Source organism: Rutilus rutilus, assembly GCF_951802725.1.
Source record: "Rutilus rutilus genome assembly, chromosome: 18".
NCBI lineage: Eukaryota > Metazoa > Chordata > Actinopteri > Cypriniformes > Leuciscidae > Rutilus > Rutilus rutilus.
In genome coordinates this window covers 35,184,022-35,195,848 of record NC_140231.1, presented here as the reverse complement: position 1 = coordinate 35,195,848, position 11,827 = coordinate 35,184,022, and the positions used below count along the sequence as shown (strand labels likewise).

General features: G+C 37.5%; 1 long non-coding RNA gene across 1 annotated transcript; it reads right to left on the bottom strand.

The window, feature by feature from the left end:
- Nucleotides 1–8,572: 8,572 nt before the first annotated feature.
- On the bottom strand, nt 8,573–10,159 carry LOC311277373. Its single transcript, XR_014625245.1, has 3 exons — nt 9,694–10,159; nt 9,496–9,554; nt 8,573–8,777 (listed from the first exon to the last, which is right to left on the bottom strand). It is a non-coding gene; the product is annotated as an uncharacterized lncRNA (long non-coding RNA).
- Between the last annotated feature and the right edge of the window lie 1,668 nt (nt 10,160–11,827).

Sequence of the window (11,827 nt, the reverse complement as noted above, 5' to 3'; positions counted from 1 at the left end):
ACAAGTCCATACCCACCCCTGAAGAGCAGGCGCTGTATCTGGACCCAGCTGACGTGAGGAGGACACTATCCAGAGTCGACCCACGCAAAGCCGCAGGTCCGGATAACATACCAGGGACTGTGCTGACCAGCTAACAGGTGTTCTTACAGACATCTATAACATCTCCCTGAGCCAGGCTGTGGTCCCTGCGAGCTTCAAAAAGACCATCATCATTCCGGTGCCGAAGAAGTCAGCAGCGACATGTCTCAATGACTAACGCCCTGTAGCGCTGACTCCCATCACGATGAAGTGCTTCGAGCGTCTGGTCAAGAGACATATTCAATCTATACTCCCCACCTCACTGGACCCTCTGCAGTTCGCATACCGTCCCCACCACACTCCTGATGATGCCATCTCCTACACTCTGCACTCTGCTTTATCACATCTGGACACTAAGGACGCATATATCAGAATGCTGTTCATCGATTTCAGCTCCGCATTTAATACCATCATCCCCCAGCAGCTAGTAAGGAAACTCTCACTACTGGGCCTCAGCACCCCCACCCCCAGCTGCAACTGGATTCTGGACTTCCTGACAGAGAGAGCACAGTCCGTGTGCATCGGCAGCAGAACATCAGGTCCCATCACGCTGAGCACAGGTGCCCCTCAAGGTTGCGTACTGAGCCCACTGCTGTTCACTCTACTCACCCATGACTGCACCACCAAGTTTGAATCCAACCTTATTATTAAGTTCGCCGATGACACAACGGTAGTTGGCCTCATCAGCGGTGACAACAAAGCACGATACAGAGAGGAGGTGGAACTACTGTTAGGTTAGTGCCACAACAACAACTTATCTCTTAATGTGGATAAAACACAGGATCCAAGATCCAAAAACACCCACCCAAGACATCTTTCAGTCACGCTGTGTGCGACTGTGCACAGAGCTTCTGCCATTATAAAGGACCCCTCCCATCCCTCACACAGTGTGTTTGTCCCTTTACCATCTGGTAGGAGGTTATGCAGCATCACGACCCGCACTGCAAGATTATCGTAATAACTATTATTGTAATAGTTTTTTCCCTCAAGCTGTCAGAGCCATGAATACCAGGGTGCCATTCATCATCTCATTGCCATAATTTGTCGTCTGCCCACCCCCCACCCCCCAATGAAGGACTAAGAGCCCATAAATGACTGTGGACTGTCACCTAAATGAAATGGGCATTAAAAAATGTACCATTAGTCACTTTAATGACTTTATGACTTTCTGCTATGTTTGAATTGCACTATTTTATTGTTTACTGTAATTGTTCACTATTGCTATGTATTGTGTGTATCAGATGTTGTTGTTGTTGTTTATTCTTGTATTGGTTGCACCTCGGTCTGTACGGAACGAAATTTCGTTCAACTGTATACATGTATACAGTAGAATGACAATAAAGTTGACTATGACTATGACTATGTGATGTATTATAATCCAAACTATGAGCGTGAAGCTAGAAATACCAATATTTTAACACTATTCCTGTAAAATGGCGGTTATTAATAATTATTTTATAATTATTAAATCAATATTTATATTGATTAGCTCTATAAAATCTACTATGTTTTAATTTGAGATTGTAAGCTCCAATCACCGGCCCAACGACGGTGTCCGGTGTCTTGGTCGAAGGCAATGCAGTGTGTATGTCTTTTCAGGCGCTTCTGGAAATTCAATTTCATTTATTAAACAGTTGATTTCCAATTTTAATTCTGACTCCATGAATAATTTAATCTGACTCCAAATTTTAAGTGACTCTTTGTTTTTATTGATTTTCTCTCTTAACAGCTGATCAAAAGATGAATTGTGATTTAATTTAGATCTTTTATTATTCTTGACCTTCCATACTTTCAGTTATTAATTAATTATGGACCCAATGCTGCATAGAGATCACGTCGGCCGGATCGTGTTTCTCACGGACACAAACTTGCTAATTCTGATTTGAGTCAGAGGATGTAAGGTTAGCTAATACCTCTAAAGTCAGTTGCCTACTGCTCACTTGTACAAAAAAGTGTAGTTTATTTTAGCCATTTCAATACAACTTGCTAAATCAGTGATAGAGAGAAATCAAAAGGTCTTCAGATGACGTGCCTACTGCTCCGCTCATACATGCGCCTTTAGTTTGACCTACCTTAACTAAGATTTGCGGTAGCACCAGCCTCCTTAAAGTAACAACATGTAGTTTTTCAACCTTCATAATATATTTCCAAGACCCTTGTGATGGTACATCGACTTACAATAGGTTGAATGACACGTCTGCCAGAGCCTGACGGGGTCTGTATCGCTTTTACTGGCACTATGTAACTTCGGGGAGCGGGTAGTAACCAGAGCTCAAAAAGAACTACAAAATTCGACTGCTTTACGGCATACGTCACTTCGCCCACCACTTCCTCAAATTCGGCCGTGACAGGCCAACCAGCGCGTTTGTTTTCGTCATGGCTGAAGCAGCAGCGAAACGTAAGAAGTCCAAGGTTTTGTCGGAGTAGAGTCGGAAGAGGAAAAGGGAGAGTGATAAACTGAAAGGCAGGACGAGGATCAATATTGGTCGAGCGTTTGCTCGCTGGCGTGAGCTTATCCTCAGACCGATGCTGACTTGGCCGTCATGCTGTTGAACTAGTAAGTACATTGCTTGCATACTATCTTTAGTTTTTCTAATCTGTTGTCTGCCTGGCTACGTTACGGAAACTATCTGGTCCTCCATTTATCTTCATGAATCAGCTAACGTTAGTAGATGAGCGAATTATCAATCTGGTAGCTAGTAAACACTAACATGCTAGTTTTAGAATGGTTAGGATGCTATCGCTATCATTCTCGTTCAGATTTGAGCATTGCAATCGACATGCAAATCGCAAATGTTTGAGTTAAAATGTTTAGTCTACTAAACATGTATAAATTATGAAAGGAGGAAGATTAATAATATTATCAATGCCCATATGAAAAAAACCTGCATGCTTCATATACAGTAACAGCCCGTTCTCATCCCAAGTCGTCATATACTGACGCTTTCAAAATTTCTTCAATATCTGACGCACAAAGCACCCTTTAGCGTCCATATGAGACGCATAACCCGACCACAGACCTAAACCTACCCATAACCGAAGCGTCTCATATTGACGCTAAGGGTGCTTTGTGCGTCGGATATTGAAGAATGTTTAAAAGTGACGATTTGGGGATGAGAATGCGTTGACAGTAACCGTACATCATTTTACGACAGCGGTAATGGACAATTCCGCTTCCAACCTGTAGGGCGACCGCAGAGGAAAAGTTCCATGTTGTTGCTTTAATTTACTAAAATAATGATTTCAGAATACTTCAGAATAAATCAAGATGTAACATTTATTTTGCCAGGCAGGATTAAGCATCAATTAAAAAGGATTAAACAGAATACACAATACATAACTGATCAGCATAAAATACAAACATAATTCAAAATGCAATATCAAAAATAGTTTCAAAGAGTCAGCATACCTGGCAATAGAGACACACAGCAACAGTGTGGGAAGTTCTGTCTACAGACGCTTCCTTGAGTGGTTTGCCAATCCCCTTTATACCCAAGTGGAACAAAAGAACAATAAACATCTAGCACCCAAATATTTATTCAGCTTTTGCTGGACCCTTTCTCGTGCCCAAGTGGTCACGCCTGAGATTGGGGGATAAACACAAATGGTTATCTATTATCTTTATTGGGGCATCTCCCACATCAGAAGAACCGGCATTGTTTTCTTTGTTCTGACTGTTCTGCTGCTGCGGGAATTAAACTTCTTTATCATTCGCACCAGAAGTATTTATTTTGACCTCTCATAAAACAACTGGAGACAGTAGGTGTGTGTGTGTTTTGCATGACTGAATGAGACCTGTAGGGGAGAAGACAGTGTGAGGAGTCAGGAACTCAGCATGGGGGGAAGAGACGAGATTGGAGAAGTTGTGTTGTGCTCCCTGTCCCATAGATCTCTTCTTCAGATTAGTGAGTTTTATTGTTTTATTGCAGGTTAGGATTCTTGAATTCAGTCTTAGTAAAAGTCCATCCTTACAAGATGCATTGAGGGTCAGTTGTTTTATGTGGATATATTCATGCACTTGTTTTTGTTCAGCCTTTTTATACGTTTCAGGATGTGTTGGTTTCAAATGTATAAAGCGGTGGCTTGTGTTGCTGCTGTGTGAAACTTTACTGCATCTTGCAGTATTTTTGTCTGCCGTTGAAAAGTAGCACCACACCACGCTTCGCTTTCTTTCCGCCGTAGTGCCATTCCGTTCATGCAGAGGTGTGAAACTGTGAGATGGGTGCGAGTCGTGTTCATGACGTGTACGTGTGGGTAGGGCACGTCGCTCGCTTTTCTCATAAATATTTCAGGGAGGGGTGGTTTCCATTGAACACAAACATAAAAAAAAAAGAATCAAAAACACTTAGTGATGCAGAAATCATTAATATAATTTTAATATCAATAGAGGTATCAATACCAAGTAAGTAGATTGTGAGTATCGATAAATCGATACTGCAGCATCGATGTGCTCATCCCTAGTGTGTGTGTGTGTGTGTGTTTGTGTGTTAGCAGGTCTGATTACCTCACACAGACACACACTGAACATTTCAAAAACGTTTAGCCTTTTATGTTCAAACCGGAGTAAGACAATGATGGAGAGACTCGAGAAGAAGTGACAACATGTAGAAGCAACAGGACATTTCTGAATGCTAGTTGATGAATTTATGTAGCTTATGTAGACTTAACTGTCTTCTAGTCATTGATTAGCATATTCTGTCATGATAATCTATAAATCCTGTTCCGGGGGCGGGGTTTATGTAAATTTTAGGGTTGGTGATGTCACTAACCCGGGTGCGGGATTTATGTAAATTTTAGGGTTGGTGATGTCACTAACCCGGGAGGAATGTGGTGTAGTCTCTACCAGCCGTTTGTTGTAGTCCTTAAAAAGCGATTTCTTTAAAAGCAAATATCTCCCTTTGCTCTGAACTTTGAGCGTCATAACTTTGCAGATGTTGTTTATGCTCAAACAGCAACATTACACACTAACTAAAGTTAGAAAAGTCAAATCATAATCAACCACCCCTTTACAGTGTTTCTCAGTGGCTTTGGTGCATTTCTCACATCACTATTTACATTTGCACAACAGTTAGTTCAACCTCCACAACATTTAGTCATGTGTGCACATCATAGTAGCAGTTTCTCATTCCTTCCAACAAACTGCAAATGCTTTTGGACATGCATCAGTTGCTTTCATACAACTCTCTGCTGTTTTATAACATTATCATTTGCTTATGTCATGTCAGTCAAAATTAACTATACTTGTGAATGCTGAATAGTCATTCCATATAAAACTAATAGTCCTCATTTCATTGCTTGAGTCATTACATACAAAAATGTTGAACTAGTTGTCAGAATCTGTCATTAAAAAAAACAACAACAAAAAAAATCCTGAAAATGTCCCTAAATTGAACAATTTGCAATTGAGCAAGAGATGATATTCGCTGGGATGTAGATGAAATTATGTGGCCAGACAGAGAGGAACGTCTGGATGTGCATGAATGATTACAGTACTATGTATGTATGTCCAGTTCCAGTATGTACTGCAGTATTGTGTACAGTTGTGCACAGCTCTACCCAAAGGGAGTTTATGTGTGTTGTAAATAAGGGTGTATTTTTTCTTTTGCACAATGCGGTGAACAAATTAGAATTGCAAAGAGCATATGCAGTACTATGTGATGTCACTAACCCGGGGGCGGGGTTTATGTAAATTTCAGGGTTGGTGATGTCACTAACCCTGGAGGAATGTTGTGTAGTCCCTATTAGCCGTTTGTTGTAGTCCTTAAAAAACTTTTTCTTTAAAAGCAAATATCTCCCTTTACTTTGAACTTTGAGTGTTGTTACTTTGCAGATGTTGTTTATGCTCAAACAGCAACATCACACACTAACTACAGTTAGAAAAGTCAAATCATAATCAACCACCCCTTTAATGGACAGAAAAACGAAACCCTACTTTCAACTAAATGAAATGTTTTATTAATTCATTTCTGGAGAACGACAGAAATAGACTCGTTCAGTGTAGACATAATCACTCATTTAGTCATTTCGCACGCGTCCGATGTTGAAAAAATGTAAAAAGCAACATATGATGGCAGAGCTTTCAGCTTATAGCCAAGTATTCATGTCAATGAAAGTGTCAGTGTCATCAAGATGAAAAGTCCTGACACCATTATTGATGAACAAGATAGTCAAATGGCTTTGTCATGTTTTCATTATGACAGTTTACTCTGTAAATGTTTTCCAATGATAAAAGTCAGATCTCGGTGACACTGCCTGAACATGCTCGAGACAGCACTATATACTATTGGCACAGCCATTTGAGAAATACAGTAAAGTTCCACATTACTGTATTTAGTGAGGTAACTTGAGTACAAGACACTGAATATGTATGTTTCACATTTTTACTGCATATGCTCTTTGCAATTCTAATTTGTTCACAGCATTGTGCAAAAGAACAAATACACCCTTACAGTATTTACAACACACATAAACTCCCTTTGGGTAGAGCTGTGCACAACTGTACACAATACTGCAGTACATACTGGAACATACAACATACTGTAATCATTCATGCACATCCAGACGTTCCTCATCAGTGAAAGCTGAGATTCACCTGAGAGAAATTGTTCAATTTAGGAGATATTTTCAGAAAAAAAAAAAAGAAAGAAAAAAAAGTGTAAAATTAGCTTGACAGATTTTGACAACTAGTTCAACATTTTTGTATGTAATGACTCAAGCAATGAAATGAGGACTATTAGTTTTATATGGAATGACTATTCAGCATTCACAAGTATAGTTAATTTTGACTGACATGACATAAGCAAATGATAATGTTATAAAACAGCAGAGAGTTGTGTGAAAGCAATTGATGCATGTCCAAAAGCATTTGCAGTTTGTTGGAAGGAATGAGAAACTGCTACTATGATGTGCACAAATGACTGAATGTTGTGGAGGTTGATCTAACTGTTGTGCAAATGTAAATAGTCATGTGAGAAATGCACCAAAGCGACTGAGAAAAACTGTAAATTGACCCCTTTTCTTAGCGCCATCTACTGTACATTGGAGAGAAAATCGAGAGATCTCATAAAAAGCCGAGAGATCTCATAAAAAGCCAAGTCTCCCAATCGTAACAGACAGATATGCATTTGTATGCACTAGGTTTGGTATTTTTTCATGCAATTTGTAGGATGGTTTGTATTTGTGAAATATTAGTCTCATTTATTTATATTTGTAAAACACAATACATATTTGTTACTCTGCGTTTTTGCTCAAAATGTCCGTTGTACTTCCACATTGCTTTCTGTTTGTTTGCAGGTAAAGTTTTCCTTTGCAAAGCTGGATTTGTTTGTTTAATTATGGCACAGAATTCACTCTGTAGAACTCCACTATGGGGCATGTTGTCACATTTCACTTTCATTCTTTCAGGGTAAATCAAGAAAAAAGTATACACTTTATTAATAAAACAAAACCACATTATTGTAATAGACGTGTGTGAAATTAATACAGGAAAAAATAAATACTCTGAAACCTAAGTGCATTTACACAAACTGAGAAAGTCAAAAAGCGTTAGGTTGTACTCCGCTCTCTTCTACTTAGGGTAAAGTGTGTGTGTGTGTGTGTGTGTGTGTGTGTGTGTAGATGTGCAGTAGGTGGTGCTAATACACTAACAGGAGGAATAGACGGAGCTGTGTTTCTGTTCTCCATCTTCAGTCAGTCCTGCACACAAACACACACTATAGAAGAAGTATCTGTAGTTTCATGCTGGTGTGTGTCTGATGGTGTTTGTTTGATTCTTCACACACTCTTGTATTCCAGAACGCAGGTTATGAGACTAACCTGTAAGCGGATAAACTCAGCTTTTGGTTCACGAACCTGAGGTACATTTCAGGATAAGTATAGCCATAGCAAGAGCAGGTCATATTAAACAAATGTTAAACAAATGAGTGATGAATTGAACAGATGCAAATGAAGCATTAGCATCAGGTCCATGTGTTAGTGAATGTGCACACGATACAGCACTGGCTTTTACTACTTATATTTGTTCTGCTGGTTCCATCAGTTGTCTTGATGTTTTGACGTCAATCTTCACTAAATGTGGTTCACAAGACATAAGATATCAAACTGCGTTTCTAATTTTATAACATTACAATACTACAAACTTACAGTACACAGTCAGCAGTGTCATGACTCATGAGGAAGGGTAATGCCAGTAATTCACATTAGACCAAAGGCTGTTTAAAGATTTGCATTGTGCTTTGCTGATCTCATTTATTATCTTAATGTTTTATGCAAACACACATGTATGTACAAATGATTATTTTAAATGTAGTTTATTAAAGAGGAACTTTACTTCTTGTTATATAATGTATGAATACAGAAGGTTATAACAAAGGGTTTCAACAGCAGCAGCTTGTTGCAATTCCAGAGGATCACGAGAAATAAAGTAAAGTGGAGTAATCTTTAAATAACTTTATTCAAGAAATGTACTTTAAGCTTCGAGGAGCTCAACTCAAGTCACCTTTATTTATTTATATATTGTGCTTTTTTACAATAGAGGTAGTTTCAAATCAGCTTTACAGTGATAACAGGAAAATAATGCAACTAAGTTTGTTTCTTCTGTACAGCAGATCTAGAAGAAAGTCATTGTCTAAGTTTTTGATTGATTCATTTCTGTTGTCAAAATCATCAGGAGAAAACAGTGATGTCATCGTCCAGCAATGCTGTCAAAGCAGACAGATGAAAAATATGAAGAATAATAATCTCATGTTTGATTTAGTCAAGAAACGTCAGTCATTACGATTCCTGCAGATGTGAAGGAGTGTGTGATCATATGTGCCTCAAGTTATTAAAGTACAACACAAACATAAACACAAACTGTTTCAGTAAACAAATATTATTTATTTTTATTATTTTTATAAAAAGTGTGAACCAAAGTAATTTTTTCCTGTGGTAGTGCAGATGTACAGATGCATGAAAAATATCATACAGTAAGGCAGTGGTTCCCAACTCCAGTCCTCGTGACCCACTGCTCTGCACATTTTGTATGTCTCCCTTATTTAACACACCTGAACCAGATCATCAGCTCGTTAGGAGAGACTCCATGAACTGAACTGAGTGTGTCATATAAGAGAGACCTACAAAATGTGCAGAGCAGTGGGTCACGAGGACTGGAGTTGGGAACCACTGCAGTAAGGTAACATTCTTCAAATAATCCCCAAAACTATGCCATTCATCTGTGCTGATTTGTGCCACACAAAAAAATCAAAAACAAAATAAACGAATGTACCCGAAAATAAAGCTATAGTTTTGGTGATTGTTTATGGGTGCCATCTTCACCGAGGAACAAACCTAACCTTTCTAAACACTCTCTCTGATGATGTTACGTATCTGCGTCAGTTCTATAAATATAAATGAGTATATGAAGTGTGTGTGTCTCACCTCTTCTGGGTCTTCATCTGAAACATCAGAATGAAAGTCTTCAGGTCCGTCATGAGAAACTAGAACACAAGCATCTGATCATCTTCATGCACAGTTTATATAGCAGATGAAATAACAGTTCAGGACTGATGTGACATTCAGACACCAGAGAAGAAGAACGACAATAACAGTGTCTCATCTTAAACATCATAAACTCACAGTTTGGTGTTCCACTGTTAATGCTGTCGTGTCTGACGCGTCTCCGGATCGGTGTATCTCTCCATTCATTAGATTGAATCTCGTCCTCTTTCTTTGTCATTTTTCTCTTGTCCTGATGTTTAATTCTCCTGCAGTTCGTGATGCTCCACATCTTCTGCCATTAAACATTTTACACACTGTTAACTTCAGTTCTGTTTTTGCTTTATAGAGATAAAAATAGATAAAGTTTAGAGTAAGAGTTTAACTCTTGTTAATGATTCTTGTGTTGTAGATTTACATTTCAGTCACACTATAAAACAAACATCAATGTCCAGTATAAAAAAATAAAAATAAAAATAAATAAAAACAAAGATAAAAGTGTTTTAAATACCTTAAAAAATACAGAGCAGAAATACCCACGAACTGAAGCCTGTAGTAAATGTCTTTGTCTATGACATTACCACTCCTCTTTGTTAAAGGCACACTATGCATCTTTCTTTCCGTTTTTGTCAAACAGCGACCCCTAGAGTCGCTGTGGAGTACTTGTATTTAAAGGGGGGTGAAATGCTCATTTTCACTCAATCTCCTGTTAACCCATTTAAGCCCACCGGCAACTATAGTTGCCGCAGTGCATAGTTGTCATTTTCCTTTTATAAGTATTTTTCTAGAGGTTGTCCATGTTTTATTTCTCAATGGCATGCAAGCAAACAACCAAATAAAGGATTTCAAGAAGAAAAAAAAAGGTATTCACTTCCTCCCTGTCACATGAGCCTGTCAACTTCCTACCCCTACTTCCAGGAAGCATAGCGAAGGCAAACCCTCCCAAATAAAGGTCATTTTCATGTTACTAATAAGTATTTTTTGTTGACATATATATATCTACATAATCATGAAGGTCTCTAGAATCATCCAAACAAAACAAATCTTACAAGAGATCTATAGTTTTTTTGTATACTTAGTCAAAAGTCCAAGCGGCAACTATAGTTGCCGGTGGGCAAATGCCTTGTAAGTACATATATCATGGGGAAATGGGGTATACTGTGTTAATAGGTTAATAAATCAAGTTTATTGGTCTTGTTTAGTGCATAAACATAACTTAAACCTTTAAATGACATCTCTATATAGATATAATTTTTTCTTCATTCTATTTATTTGTATTTATTTATTTTCATTTAACTTTTTGATACACAATGCCCTGTTATGGCTGCACTTTGTTCTGCACTGTTCCACAACTTTAACCCTTGTGCGCTTGTTTGCGGTTTACAGTCAGGCTGTTTGGGGTCTGAGAGACTCCAGGCAACAAAATGTAATTTTGTAACAATATATATATATATATATATTTTAAACAAATGTAATTTTACTCAGTTTATGAATATTTTTACTCTACATTTGGACATTTTTACTCCACAAAATGTTTAAAAAAATAATAGAAAAATTCTCCAAAAAGAAAAAAAAGAAAATAAAAAATGTGCCTTATAAAATACCCACATTTCTAACTTTCATTCATGGGGATAACATGGATAATTTGACATGGTTTAGTGTAAGACTTTTGCCCAAATTTTGGAAAATGCTGTTTTAAAAGTAAAAAAAAATCACTTTAACCAGTAGATGGCTGCAGAGCTCTAAATGTACTAAAAGTTTCAAACTAAAAGACATCTTTTCACAAGTTTTTCCAGTTAGATTCATATCTACATATAATGAAATCACAATTATAACAATAAAAGTTACTTTTTGTCAAAGTTTAGCAGTTTTTGTACTGAAAAAAAAAAATCAGTTTTTCAATAATGTTACATTATGATTAGAATCAAACCTGATCAGGATGTTACAAAGAGAAAAGTTGGAGTTTTTAGAGTTTATCATTTATTTCAAATATCTGTTTTTCATATAATTCTACAAATTTAAAGTGTGCCACTTTATTTCTGTCTGTGTCTTCTGTGTTGTTTCTGATTTTGAGGATGAATTTTGTCCATTGATCAAATTTATTTGATTCTAATCATAATATAACATAACTGAAAAACAGATTTTTTTTTTTCAGTACAAAAAGTGCCTAAACTTTGACAAAAAGTAACTTTTATTATTATAATTGTGATTTCATAATATGTAGATATGAATACAACTGGAAAAACTTGTGAAAAGATGTCTTTTAGTTTGAAAC